Source organism: Thunnus thynnus, chromosome 5 (genome assembly GCF_963924715.1).
Source record: "Thunnus thynnus chromosome 5, fThuThy2.1, whole genome shotgun sequence".
Classification (NCBI taxonomy): Eukaryota; Metazoa; Chordata; class Actinopteri; order Scombriformes; family Scombridae; genus Thunnus; species Thunnus thynnus.
This window is the reverse complement of record NC_089521.1, coordinates 3,485,366-3,501,342: the sequence shown is the minus strand read 5'-3', so window position 1 is coordinate 3,501,342 and position 15,977 is coordinate 3,485,366. Positions and strand designations below refer to the sequence as shown.

General features: G+C 39.4%; 1 protein-coding gene across 1 annotated transcript in view; it reads right to left on the bottom strand.

Moving 5' to 3' along the window:
• cmip (c-Maf inducing protein) overlaps positions 1-15,977 on the bottom strand; it is a 52,539-nt gene that overhangs the window by 30,401 nt on the left and 6,161 nt on the right. The window lies entirely within an intron of this gene.

The window sequence follows — 15,977 nt, the reverse complement described above, 5'->3', positions numbered from 1 at the left end:
GTAGGGGGGGAAGGGAGAGAAAAAAAAAGAATCTAAACAGATAAAAATAACGAGGCCAAATGAAAGCCACAAGGAAACTGAGCCTGAGCTTGTATATCTACTAACCCCGGGGAGAAGTTTCAAGAGAAATGTTTAATGCCACAGTGTTGCTATAATAAGACATGTGTCTGTCAGAAATGCAGAAATTGCAGTAAATGAATCACCAGTTGATTTCCCAGACATTAGCGTCACTGCATGACTTAGTACCAATTATTGTTGATGGGAGACTAACTGTATATCCACACAAATGGGCCCTGCAGACGTCATCTGGAGTGGCTTTAGCTGCACCCTAATTAGGCAGCAATGTTTTCTGGCATTTATCAGCATTTTTTTTTTTTTTTACTTTTTATTTTTGCTGAGGCTAATGTTTTCTCTCTGTTAGAGTTTTTATTGAAAAGAAAAGAAATTCTCTCGGCAGCTGAGTGGATATAGGAAGTATCAACTGGATGTGGCCATCAAATTCTGACAGGCCACAGTAACATAATAAACATGATAATAATCAAAGTAGAACAAAAAGTTGAATTCTTTGTATTAAAATAAAGTATTTCAGGAAATCTTTGAATCTGTCTGTCATTCTTGTGTTCCATTCTATGTTATCAACAGATAAACATAAGATTTTCCAGTGTGATTCATAATTCTCAGTAGAGTGTGACACCATGTTTAGACAACAACAACAGATAAAGACGACAGCAAAGATAAAAAAAGTTTAGTCAATATCCTATCAGTAATCTCCACGACAGCTCATTTAAAACAGACAAAGTACATGATGGAAAAAAGTATTTAAAATGTAAAACAAAGTGTTGTTGCTGACGTCATGTGTGTAATGAAATGCTTGATTCAGAGTGAAACTGGAAAGGAATATCAGCAGACTGCGTTAACTTTTTGATTGTCACAGTTTTTAAATGTAATATACATCTTCAATATTAAAAAGAGTGTCCTGTCTTTACTATTAAATCAGTTATTATATCTCTTTGCTGTTTAAAGGCATAGTTTGACATGTTAGGAAATACGCTTATTTGTTTTCTTGCTGAGGGTTAGGGGGGGGAAGACCGTTAGCTTAGACGTTAGCTTAGCTTAGCATAAAGACTGGAAGCAGGGGGAAACAGCTAGCTGGTTTTGCTCTGTTTTTTTTTTGCTCTGTCAGCTCTAAAAAAGATATATAAAGATTGAAAGTTGTGATTGTGATGTGTTGTGCTGTAACAGTTTCTTGGTTACAAGCGGCCAGGCGCAGACAGTTTATAGATATATGTGATGACATAATGTAAATTTGGCAGCGTCAGAGAGTAAAGGTTATATATAGGAGATGATCTGGTTAATTGGGGTGTTGTTGACCAGAGAACTAGCTTATGTTTGTGTGTGTACGTGCATGGAGCAGGGCGGTACATGCTATATCAGAAGGAGAGGAAAAGTCTTCCATTGTTAAAAATATTTTATCAATTTTGCAGTAGACTTTGTCATTAAAGGCCTCAGTATGTTTCAAACTAAATGCTTGTCAGATCGCTAACAGTATTTGAACCCCTTTTCAGGATAGCCAATCAGAGGGGCTGTGTTCAAAATGTTTTGTAACTTGCTGAAACAGACGATCTGACAATCTCATAACTACCTCTGTCACTTTTCATTCACGGCCCAACACCATGAATGCCTTCAAGGAAAGATTGTGCGAAAGTGTGCACTGTTATCCTCGTTTGTGCAATTCATTATGTTGAGTATAGAAAGAAATACAAAGAAAAACTCTTCAAGAGAGATCTGGGAGGCAGTGTGATACAGCCAGGAGGAGGCTATGATGGTTTTTTGCCACGCCTTCGAGTGTGGTCATTCACAACAGGTTGGATGACACATCATATAAACACAAAGCCATCATCTGTAGCTGTTTATTTTACCAAAACATCTGTATGTGAAATGGGAGGAGAGCCAGGTGAAAATAAAATTGGTTTAAAGTGTCTATGACAAAATATATGAAAGATGTTGAAAAAAAACAGAATATCTGAAGAACGCTTCCATTAATGGCACGCACCTTTGAGAAGGTTCATGTAATGTCAAGTATTGGATCATGAGGTAAAAATAACACCTGTGTAACATCAGTCAAGCTGAAACAGTTTAGTAAATGAATACAACACATCCATATGTTGCAAATGCAAATCTATATCATCCATCACATCAGAGGTAGACATCCAAACAATGACTTCCATTATAATATGAATGAACTGAGATTGTCTAGCTATAGTCAGTGTCTGAGAAAAACAGGCCTCTACAGGCTGCTCTGGTATCACTCCACTGCCTCCCTGCTTCTTCTTCTTCTGCTGCTGCTGCTTTCAGACAGATAAACAGTCTGTCTCTGGCCTCCTCCAGCACACACATATATACACAGAGCCCCGGCTCCACTCAACACAAACACATCTCAGTAGTTACATGGAAGCAGCAGCGAACGCCTGCTTTCGCCCTGGCGTCCCTCTGCAGCGGAGTCGAGCAGACAGGTGGTTCTCTTTATTTGCATCCATCTCGCTCTCTATAGAGCAAACAGGCAGCTCTCTCTCTCTCTCTCTCTCTGCTGCTCCTCCCGCCCTGCTGAAGAACAAACATGCTATTCTTTTATTTACACCTCCCTCTTCGGCTGATAGAGCAAGCTGGCTGTTTTGTCTAACCCCCTCCATATACACACACACACACACACACACACACGCACGCGTGCACGCACATACATACACACACACACACACACACACACACACACGCACACACACACACGCATGCACGCACATACACACACACACACACACACACACACACACACACACACACAAAATCCCTGTTGTGAAACTGCACGCATACAGGATTTTCATTACAGACGACGTCCATGGCAAATATTGGTTCTGGGCGAGATGTCTCATTTCCTTGGAAGAGTAAACGTCTGTCTGTCTGTCCTTCTGTCTGCCAAATAGTGTTTCTGCTCAAACTGAACACACCACACAACACACACACACACACACACACACACACACACCACGTGTCCACTCAAATAAGATGAAATGCAAAAATAAAGAGAAGAATATGAAATGGTGTGGTGAAGGAGGAGATAAACGGCGTTGTGTTTTTCAATAGGCAGAGCCAGAGCAGAATGAAGACAAACAGAAGGGGCTTCAATTTTCTGATAACCAGCCGGGGTTACCATAGATACTCCATCCTGCACAAGAGCATGCAGTGATTGCCTGCCTCCCTCTACCTTCCTCTCTTTCTTTCTTTCTTTCTCTTTCTTTCTTTCTGTTTTCCTGCTCCCAGTCCTCTCTTTTTTTTCCATTCTGTCTCTTTCTGTTCTGCTTTTCATGGCGGAGGAGGGTTGGAGGAGGCTACAGCTCCTCTTGTCTCCTCTCCTCAGTGCTGTGTTGCCATAGAAACAAGGGGATGGAGATGTATGTTATGTTTTGTTTTTTTTTTCTTTTTTTGTTTCCAGGGAGAAGCAGATAGAGAGTGTTGATCTGAAGATAAACCAAAGAAAGAAAGAACACATGACCTATGCACTGTATTTAAAAAAAAAAAAGAACATTTACAAATATTAATCATGTAAGGATACACCAGCTAACATCTTTAGTTGCTGCTGGGTGAAAATCTTGACACTAACTTTTACACATCTGAGACTAGTTTCACGGTTTTGTCTAAGTGTCAGAAGATACAAACAACAATGATATATTATAAAGAATAATTACATTGTATATAATAATATAATATAATACAAATAATCCTTAATCCAAACTGAGGACCATTTACTATAAATTGTGTTGTAACACTGTACTTTGAGTCAACCTATTTAGCATTTATAAGCGGTATATAAACTTCAATAAATGGTTTATAATACACTATAATGTAGTTATAAGAAGATATAAGGACATTTTGAAATGCTTATTAATGTTCAGTATACTTCTCCTATGAAGATATATGTTGTATTATTATTACAACTGTGCTTTATTATATTGTTGGTCATTGTCTGTTTATAGTTAGTACATTAATAAACACTTATATCTGCTAGCAAAAAACAGTGTTGACAATAAGAAAAACATATAATAATAATAACAATAATAATAACAATAATAATAATAATAATAATAATAAAGTCTCTTATCTCTGGTGTGACATTGGAAAGCCAGAAGTCTCTGCACGTGTAAAAACGGAGTCACTGATCAACAACCCTATCAGCTCTCTGATAACGTTATGTTCATGGAGCGCTGCAGGGCAGGAAAAAAAAAACAAACTTTCTAATTGTGCCTCTGATGATTCAAAGCAGGAAACACATCAACAGGCCGGAGAGAGAGAGAGAGAGAGAGAGAGAGAGAGACAGAGAGAGAGAGAGCGGAAAGACAAAGAAAATAAGAGAAAGAGAGTGAAGCGGAAGTGAGTGAAACAGCTGACTGAGTCAGTCTGAGCTGCGGTGGAGACACCTATCAGGTGTTTAGCTTATATACCCTGGGTTAGTGCAGTGAAAAGGTCAAGCAGTCGTTTTACAGGTCAGCGCACTGCAGACACACCTGGAACAATAGACACAGCAGTATTAGCAATAAACACGACTTTATTTTACTGAGAAAAGTTCCAAGAATTCAAAAGGTCCTTTCTCCCTCATATCCTTCTTCTTTTCCTTCTCCCTCTTTCCTTGTCCTTTACTTTCTCTTTACTCTTCTTTCACTCAACTATTTATATTCTCCTCCTTTCTTTCACCTTTACTTTTAACTCCTTGTTGCCATTCTTGCCTGTTACCTTCTCCCTTCCCTCTCTCCTTCCCTTGTTCACACCCTCCTTTATTCATCTCATACTCCACTTCTCCTTCTTTCCTCCCCTCTTCCTTCATCCTCCACCCTTCTTATTTTACTCCTTCTCTCACTTCCTTCTTTTTCTCCTCTTTTCCTTTTTTCATTCCATCTCACCTTTCATGTCTTCTCCTTTTTTTTTAACTCATCTGTTTCATCTTGTACGTCTCTCATTCCTCCCTTTTTTCATTCCTCTTTCCTTCCTTTAATCATCTTATTTTACTCCACCACTTCTTTGTTCCTCTCCCCTCCTTTTTCTCCTCTTTTCCTTCTTCTCTTCCTTCCTTGTTCCCCTCATCCTGTTTTACCTCTATTCTCTTTTTCTTCCCTTCATTCCCTATCACCTTTCATGTTTCCTTTTTCTTTACTCCAACGCTTCTTTGCTGTTTATTATAATAATAACATTACTGAAAACTCCAGCTGTGATATGTGCATGACAAGCCGTGCAGCGAACAAAGTGTGTAGAAAACAAGAGGTCACATATTTAACCATCTACCAAGACACTGCGGACATTGAATGAAGCTTTGTTCACATGAAACCTCTGTGGTCTCCTGCAGACACTGTGTTCACTTGCATCACACACAGAGAAAGAAACCACAATGCTCCTGTTGAAGACAGACAGTAAGTGGATAAGAGGGCATTCGAGTGCACATTTCTTCCTGTTCCTGTCATCAAGCAAACATTATCATTTCACATCCTGTGTTCCCCCCGGTTTCATATTTACCAATAATCACACAACAGTGACTCCAAAACAAAAGGACATTCAAGCAGTGACCCAGATTTTGAAGGGTGACCAAGGTGATATGATAGCTGCGTTTGTTAAAAAGGACCCTCGCCGTGACCAACAGATTGATCAAACACTATCATAAACATGTCATACGCTGTGTTTAAGGACTTAGTCACACCCGCGGAACTCGTGCAAAGCTGCTGGACTCTGGCGTGACGTCGCCAGGCATTAAAGAGTCACTTCCCTGAATGATAAGCCGCTGTACTTCTCCATTTGCTAAGGAACAACCACAGTGCTGCTCGTAAACTTGGAGGACGAAAAACACACTGCTGACCTGTAGAACACTGTCAACAAGTCATGCAGGCGTTCACGGAGGGGAGGATAGAGAGCACTTCTGTTGGGGAAGCTGTTTGGTGACGGAGCTCTGTGGTTTGACACGGTTGCTTTCTGTAAAAACACAGTTCTGAGAAACTTTTCAAAAACCAAAAATGTAAGTTAATTCTAATTAACACAGCATGACTGCTGGAGGGACAAGATGGTGGATATGAGAGAGTAATTTAAAACATCTGACAGGACAAGAGAAACTATGTAGCAAAAGAGAACAATGAGAAACTAGTTCAGTAATTGGTTAGTTGACAGTTTCACCAATTGTTCAGCAACTTTTTAAATAAAAATGAGCTGGTTTCAGCTTCTCAAATGTGGGGATTTGCTTCTTACTTCCATGATCAGATGCTAGAGGGTCCCTGGGCAAAACGTGAAGCCATTGGTTTTGTTTGAATACAATTTATTTGGCAAAATGTACCATGTAAATTTTGACATGGGGCTTCTGTACAAGACAAGCAGACAAGACAGATAAATATACAACTGAAAGGTACACTATGGAATTTTAGATCACTAGTAGTGTCATGGAACATGCCAAGAATGTAGGAATGTGCCATCAACTAGCAAAAATGGGTTTGAAACAATGAAGGTTTCAAATTCTTCCAAAACTTGGCTCAACAAATGTTTTATGAGGAAGGAAATGCATTTGACACCCTAAAGGATCACACACCATGCATTTCGGAGAGTAATGTAAACACAAATGTAGGGTTGGGTATCCAATTTTATCGATTCTGATTCTGCTTATTGATTCTAGTTCTTATTGATACCCAGTTTCGAATAGGTAAAGTCTTTTTAACTGAACATTCAACACTTTTGATTTGAATTCTTTCTGTCTCATCTTTCCCTCAATAACATAGCGTGCTGTCACCGCAAAGGCCAATTCATGCACGTGGACCGCGGACATGCACTTGGTTCCGTTCATACTTTTTTCGGAGGTCTACCGACACAGAAACGCTTCACATGTGCACTCTGGTAAACAGGGTTGCAGCGTGATAACTTTCCAGACTTGTAAAATCCAGTCTGTGATTATTACAAACGGCTGTGCTGTGTTTTTCTGATCAGCTTTTAAATGCAATAATCTGTTAATCCAACTTGCTGGATCGTATTTCATTGTTTCACCGGCACTTTAAACAACACGCCCGCACCAACACAGCCCCTGAATGCAGCTGAAGAGTTCCTGTATGTAGCTTAATGCCAACATTAATAGAGTACATGCATACACTGTGTGTCGTGGCTAGGTATCCCTGGCTCAACTGGAGGTGCTAACGAGGTGCTAGCGCTGGCTGATGACACACTCGGGCTACACAAGACATTAAACGCTGAACATTCTTTTAGATTGATGCTGTGCTGCCATAAAAGTTTGGTCAAATTTAATGTGCAACCCGACTAACAGCTAATTAGCTTCCCACATGCAGAAAAACTCCTTACATTAAAAAAAAAATCCTTATTTATCTTAAACTGGCCCGTTATGCAGCCCCTCAGTTCAGCCTCTGTCTCTAACAGGCAGTCATAGCTCCTGTCTCTTTAAGGCCCCCTTCACGATGAGTTCACTCTGTTCTGATTGGTCAGTTGCAGGGGAGGAATAGCACAAGCAGAAATAGTTGCAGTCACGATGATGTTTAATGAAGAGCTGCAGACGACCAGCACACCTCCAACATGTAAACAACTTATTTTACTTTGCTGCACTGCGTAATGGAAAAATACTCACAGTGTGCCAGCTCGAGTCATGGCTCGGCCTGACTACCCCCAAAACAATGGAAAAATGCAATAATGTTAGTGGAGTAGAGTAGGGAACTCGCACCCTGTGTGTGTGGAGCAGATGATAATATAAAGAAATCCGTCACAAGTCGACATCAGCTCGGGCTGAAAGTAGGAAAAAAAACATTGAAGTGGGTGTGCACAGGTATCACTTCTTCATACGTTTAGCTCATTATTTGACACTTTGGCCACATTTAATATGAACATCTGACATTGTAACATTTTATATTATATATATATATATATGACTGAAAATAAGGAAAAGCATAATAGGATAATAGGTCCCCTTTAATAAAATGAGGCTGCACTTTAGAGCGTTTACTGCGGTCCATCTTTCACTCACTACTTGTGACATTAGTCATGCATGCTCGTATGTAAACAAACATCGATGCATGACGTAGACAGGTCCTGGGAAATAGCCATGTCCTTGCAGATATGTAGTGCATTGAGGAACTGATAAGCAGAATCGAAATTAAAATTTCTTAATGATTCCGTTGGAATCAGTTCTCATTTGGAACTGGGTCTTGACGCCCAGCCCTACACTCCAATGGGTGCCTTTAAAACCATATCATTTCAGCTGATAGTGATCTTTAATGGTGCACATTACCAAACAATCTTCCAATTCATCCAATTACCACACACTATATCAATATATGGGGCCTCTTGGGTCCTTGACTGTCTAGGGCTCTAGCCGCCCATCTTACTAGGTTGCTACTCCAGCCTTGCTCATATCATATTACACAGAATACATGTGTGGCTTAGACTACTGCTCATTCAAAATAAGCAATGTGTAGACATGATTTTGGGCTCTGGCAACTTCTGATGGGCATTTGTCATATTTTGGAAGACCCAATTATTATTTGTTGATTCAAATCCATTTTTATTTAAAGGAGCAGTGTGTAGGATTTAGTGGCATCTAGTGGTGAGGCAGACGTGAAGGCTTGGTAAGTGAAGTATTACAGGCATTGTTGATTAAAAAACAGTGTGGACAAAGGAGTGAGTACTCGGTAACTATGCAGAATGACATCAGCGCGTACTAAAGATACAACAACCGTGACAACTCGCCCCAACAACAAAACAGTAACAGCTACCACAATAAAAAACAGCCCAAAGATGGCAACAGTGAAAAACAGAGACAACTGCAACAACTAAAAACAACAGCAATAATGCAGTGACTGCTACAACAACAACTGCAACAATAAACAAAAACCACATCAACAACAAGACAGCATAAAGAAATATAAATCCAGTGACAACAAAACCGCCAACACAATAACAATGGGTACAGCAGCAGCAGCAGCAGCAACATCAGCTCCTGGCAGCTCAGTCCACCACTTAGACAGCGAAGGGGAGTGTAACAGCTGGAAAATTGAAAGTAGCTCCACACTTAGATCTAAATATAACGTTAACCCAAACAAAACTATAAATCAGTTTGTGAAGAACCTCGCATGTGCGGATCGGATTATCAGGGAAGGTTACAATGGAAAATAAGCCTATAAATTGTGCTTCTGTGGGCTGCGGCTATTCCCTATAGTAGTAGGTCAACATTCAGTGTTGTGACTCATGGCAGACGTGTACAAATACACAGCTACATCAGAAAATGAATCAGTCAAGTGAATCCACTTATATGTTGTTCTACTATTATTCTATATTAAAAAAATGTTTCCACAAACCAGGACGGGGAGCTAATCATGTACTGCAGAGCTCTAAAACTACATATCCTGAAGTGTTCCACATTCTAAAACCCCACAGACTGAATGTGCACCTGTGCTGAGAAAAAATACATATCCAAGGAGAGCTCACACTACCTTGTGGAGGAAAAAAAAAATTAAAAAAACTAATAACTAACATCAAATCAAGATGTTATGGTGCTAAGACACTGAGAATGGCCTCAAAGACTGTTTTGCATCAGCTAGTTTGCACACATTTCATTCATGCAGACTGACAATGGTTGTTTTGCATTTGAACCATTCAGCATCAGTCCATAGATTCTCTCATATTTGCATTCAGTCTCTGTCTTTTAAAAGCAAAAAAAACAAATAAAACGAATATTTTAGTTGTACGAGACACAACTTAATGTCATCTTAGCATGAAGCATGTCTCACAGAAAAAGAATTACTTAAAAGTCTGACTTGGCCCGTCTGACATTTAGAGGGAGGCTGCTCAAAGTTATCCCACAGTTCCACTTCTCATTGTGGTCTGGCAAGGCCACAGATGAATGAGCTCAAGACGTCATTTCAAGTAGGCTGGACAATACATTTGACAGTTCTCTTTTTCAATCAGACATCAATATTAATGCTTTCCAACCCCTTGATTGCTCAAAAATATCACCTGCTGAGCTGGCATTGATCTTTGTTTCGAATTTTACAACTTTAAAAAAAACATGTCAGCTTTCCAGAAGCTGCAAATGTAAGTCATTTTCTGAACACATTTGAAGCCATAAATACAGGCAATGCAGATAGTGTAACTTTTTAAACAGTGGTGGAGTGTTAAGGCCTTTACATTTCCTCATTTTCCTTATTTTTTAAATCATGTCTTAAAAAACAATTTGCTGTTTGCTGTTGATGCAAACTTTGTGTTTACCTGTTGACTTGATGGGTTCAGAAAGATGTATAGTACATAGTACAATAACACAATCATGTCACACTTACCACTGTTGCTTTTATTCACTAACTAATGGCAGTTGGCACTTCTTCACCATTGTTTTGATCTGTGTTAAGGTACTAAGAATAAAACTCAAAGCCTTCAAACAGTTCAAAAGGGCATGACCCCTCCCTTTCCTGACAGGCTTTTAATTTGACACATATAAAGGAAGTATGAAGTTTCATAACAGTACCTTAACAATGAACAAAAGAAAGGCAAAGTAGAAATATAAAACCGTTTTAAATTGTTGTTAAAGTTGTCGGCTTTAAAGAAATAAAGTGTCACATCATCATCGAAACACCTCCCGTAGCTTGCTGATTGGTTTTATACGTACAGTTGAACCTCTGAGCTATGAAGAGGATCAGCTGAGGTCACTGTTGATGACTAATATCGAAGCCTCCGCCACAGGTAATGACAAACCGCTTTAAATGGCAGCCAATTAGAGCACACCAGTGTTGACTTAATGTGCTAGTTTGAATGTGTCACATATGATGACCTTTAGTTTCTCATAATCTAGTTCTAGTTCCCACACGACACCACGGGCTGAAGATCTTTAACCTCTTGCTTCCTGTTGATAATGTAATCTATATAATCAGCAAAAAGCTAAAAACATGACTTGCCCTTTGACCTCTGTCTGAATACATATTTCATTATCTTTGTTCTCATCTTTGAACTTCCTTATTGTTCTGATGACTGTGCTCCAAAACATCAGTAAAATGCTTGTAATAATTTATTTTTCTGGACTTTATAGGCAATGACTTCTTGCATTCCACTTTATCTGATGTTGGCTCTTATGCTGAAAGGTCCACTACAGCTACTGCTGGGGATAGAGAAACTAAACTTTCAATACAACTGCAATGTATTGTTCTACTTTTGTAAGCTTATTCTGTGGTTTGATTAGCTTTATTTCTTATTCTAACTTCCTTCTTTCTACTTCTGTATTTATTTGAGGCCCATAACGTGCGTAAGCTATTACATGAGTACGGGTAAAGAAATATATAGATTCAGTTCCATGGCAGAGCTAATTCATGATATAAATATCAACTTATCGGTTTATTAAGTAAAGATATAAATTAAACCAATTGCACTTATTCACTATTAAGAGCTATATGAAAAGATTGACACCACTCTCATGTCTGTCCATTAAATATGAAGCCACAGCTAGGAGACAGCTAGCTTAGCTTAGTATAAAGACTGGGAACAGGAGGAAACAGCTAGCTTGGCTCTGTCCAAAGGTAACAAAATCTTTCTACCAGAACCTCTAAAGCTCGCTAAATGACACGATGTATCTTGTTTATTTAATCCGCACAAAAAAGTGTAAAAACCATTGACTGTATATAAATATGGACGACGCATCTGCACTTCCTACCGCTATGTAAAAGCGAAATATCATCCTTGTGTGACGTCATTTAGATCATTTCTGTGCAGTTGAGTCGGGCGGCGGGATGACGGCCAGCAGAACAAGCCCCCTCAGCAAATTTAAATTTCAAAGCACCACCTGACGGAGGTTTGAGAGCGGCTGTCACAGCTGTCAATCACAACGTCAGACCCCATTTTTATATTGTCAAATAACTAATTAAAAACATACTTCTCTGAAGAGTGAGCACATGAACATATGTCAGTGTGATAAGAACTACCTTAAAATGACAGAAACCATCTTTTGGAAAGGTGATTTGACGTGTACTTTGATTTTTTAGTTTGGCTTATGTCCCACCCAGTAACATGGAGGGGGCGGGACTTATGACCTATACTGCAGCCAGCCACCAGGGGGCGATCAAGATGTTTTGGCTTCACTTTTGGGGAGCTATCAAAAAGTCCATATTTATATATAGTAAATGGTAAAAATGAAACATTGTGGTTTTACAGTTAGTTACTCTGTGTGCTGGACTATTTTTTGGCTGGGAGTGGTGACTTGTTTCTTCCAGCGAACAAACTGATAACTCCCTTTAAAACCACAACATGTTGTTTCTACACAACTGTTGATATAACGTGCTGATTAGTGAGCTTTAGAGTTGATAGTAGGCTAATTTTGTAACCTTTGGACAGAGCCAGGCTCCTTTTAGTCTTTATGCTAAGCTAAGCTAACTGTCTACTGGCTTTAGCCTCATATCTAAAAAGTCTAAAAAGTCAGTGTGTGTTATCTCGCTGCCATATAGTGATGTAACTGTACATAAATCACTAAATCATGCAAACTAGTAGACACGGTGTGACATCAGTGAAACCTTAAATGCAAAGAAGACAATGTTATGTTATGATGTTATGGTGATGGTAAAGTGATGTTTCAAAGCGCCCAGCTTTACAAGAAGCATGTGTGTGACTTCCTGCTGCCCTGGCTGAACATGGCTTTTTTCAGCATGGTTAAAAACAACCCACAGTTTCCCTGAAAGACATGACTAAAAACAGTCACAAATAGAGAATGACCGCTGCAGGGCTGCAGTCTCCCTTCTCTGTCCATCCTCCCATACTCTCTTGTTTGGTTTCTCTGTTTTCTTTCACATTAACCATCACTCACAGACATACATGACAAGGTAGAAGGAGGGGAACGAATCCAATTCCAATCTATTCTAAATATCATAAATCAATATGTCATTCCTGACTATAACTCAAATCTTTGCCTAATGGCTGCATTGTTCAAACAAAACTGGGAGGGTCCAGTATTTGAATTTGAACATGTACTGCAGCCTGTCCTGGAGGCCTGCCCAGAGCCTTTCAGAGCCATGTGAGTGTTTATATGTGTGTGTGTGTGTGTGTGTGTGTGTGTGTGTGTGTGTGTGTGTATGAGCTCACAGGTTGTAGCAACTGCCTGTCGTTTCCCTTCCCTTTTTTTTTTTGAATTAAAACAATACCACCAAAAACATTTAGCAGCAGCATCTTGTCCTGCTTCTGTTTTAAGGAGCAGCTTGACGTACTGCGTGATCAGCTGACATGGATGTATAGTTTATTCACGACCTCCTTTGGTTCTGCTTCAAGAAAGACACACACTCTCTTCATTGTTCTGGAGGATATTTTTCCCCACATGTCTTCATCCACACACTGCAGACTCCTGAGAATAAACTCTATTTTAATTTTAAAGGACAATCCAACCTACATTTTAGCATTTAGTCTCGCAGGTCAGGAGTGCAGCAAGTGTGCAGATACAATAATGGTTTTCTGTTACCATCTGAATGTAAAAATGTTGGCTTGTTTTCAGTTTGTACATACAGATTATAAAGTACTTTTTCGCCTTGAGAGGAGTTTCTTTATACAGCCTGTAACCAATCAAATTGTTCTGTTTAGGCCTACTTTAGAGATGGTTCAGATTAGGATTAGGGCCATGCTTGGGGTTGAGGCCTCCTTAAGAATAAGGTTGTATGACGCATTATCCAACCACATCAAGAGGCCGCGTTGTATATACTTTATATACTTTTTTCAAAATAGAAGTGAGGGAGTTATGACAGCTGGTTTGTAAGGCCATGCATACGGATTCAAAAGTAGCAGGCTGTTGTTTGCACTGAGCACTGAAAGTGAGACTATGTAACTCCTGACAAAAGAAACAACACATTCTTCCTAAAACTCAGAATTAATAAAACGCACCCTTGCTCAATTCAGTACACTCAAGAGGTTTTACTGCTACAGCCAGGCGTGGTCTGGTATGACCAGTGACTAATGTTAGCAAAAGCTCCTTTTTTACATAGTGGAGTGGACTGAAAACAACTTTTCCCCCATGGGAATCAATACAAGCGCTATTGGTTGTCGCTCCCACGCATCTTTAAGTTGAAACTTTTCTCAACTCCCCCACATTTTCCGGCCGGGCACCTTTTAAGTTTTGTTGAGCGGCACCAGCATGTGTATTGATGTTCAGTTTACAATGACTTGTATCCTGAGAGCCCATAGGTGTGAACAAGGTATAACAGTTACAGTTCAATCAAAGGCAAACTGTAAAAATTGGGGGGGGGGGGGGGGGGACAAAAAGTGGGCTTTAAAAAAAGGTGGATCAGACATGTTCACCCTAATACCTGATGAGAACTACATCCTTTTTTTCCATCAATATGTTTCACTACTTTATTGTGCACAGACAATGGATGAGAATGAGTGAGATAGGCACCACAACATTGTGGTGTTTACATGGGGAAATACTAAAATTGTGATGATGTATAGGGTTTCGGTGCTGAAAACAACAGGGTAGAAAATCAGTAGAAACAGTTGACTTCTGTGATGTCTTCTGATACTTTACATAAGTGCTAAACTGGTAAAAAATGCATCTAAGAAGCATTGCTGTTTTTATTTATTTCCCTTTCTTCTACACACTAAAGCCCAAAGCCTTAGCTAAAAAAAAAAATCACATGAATTTAATTAATATGAAACTGATTTGTCTGTGTTGTCATTTCACCAAATATGGATCACTCCTCCAAAAAATGTTGCTCTCTTGTTGTGTGGACAGGAAAAGCGGATCTTTTTAAAAACACTGGACGTCTGGTCTTAATGTGATCCATTTTTGAGAACCCTGACTTGGCACTTACTCTGTAAATGACACACTGGGCTTCGAATACAGCGGAAAACCACTTGGTGTTGACAGTGTAAAGATGTTGTCTTAAATAGCCTCTGCGTGCCTAATAAAAGAAATGCAAGTGCACATTGTTTTGCCATAAACTCAGAAAACAACTCGAACTGCTAGTGTGGATGGATATCTACAAACACTGTAGACAGGAAAGGAAAAGTCAACTCTTCCTTATCACCCACTGGGAGCTCAAACACACGTGCACTTCTAAGTCATGTTCATGACTTTTTAAACCAAAACTAAGAATTTACTTACAGCACTTTGCAAGGTATGTAAGCTTATAAGGTGTGTGTCATTCATTGTGATCATTTTTAATATTTCTAAATAAAAGGGTAGGTGTGGCAAACGTGTATGACGCATTTGATTATTATTAAGTGTGACACCGAGAATAAAACCAACCCTGATTAGAAAAGTCCCATTATTAAAATAGATCGATGGTGCAGTTAGACACAGGGCCTGCCCCGGCTCCTTACATAACCATTAGACACTTCAGACTCCATACATGACCAGAAGACAGTCAAACCACCCTGATTGATTTCTAAAAGCCTCCCGTCTCCCGTCTTGCTGCCTATAATGAGCCCCTCATGCTCGCAGCACAACCAGATTCCTTTCATCTCAGGCCTTTTGTGAGCAAGTCGCAACACAGGAAGTGCTTGCTTGCACTAGCGCCCTTCTTACGCAAATGTGATGTAGGTTAGGTTTCTGACTACAGTTGAGGCAGGCAGGTCTGTCAAAGGAAAGAAAAGTGAGTCACTCTCGACTCCCTCATGTTGCCCATTGAAATCTCTCCCTCACACACACACACTCACACACACACACAATCCTTTCCTGTACATATAGAAAAACACACTAATTCTACGAGAATTAAGCTCTGTCCATTAATATGTTAATTTCTCCCTAAATGAGGTAAAAAGAAAGAAATTTACAACTAAATTCAATATAGATACAAATTCATTTTTTACACTATTTTCAAAATAAAACAAAATTATTTTGCAGGAGTTAGTTTTGGAAGAGTTAACTTTTAGATTTTTTAAAAAGGCCTATTTGCTTTTTGGCAACAACATGCTGCTTTAACCTAAACATGGGATTCATGTGATTT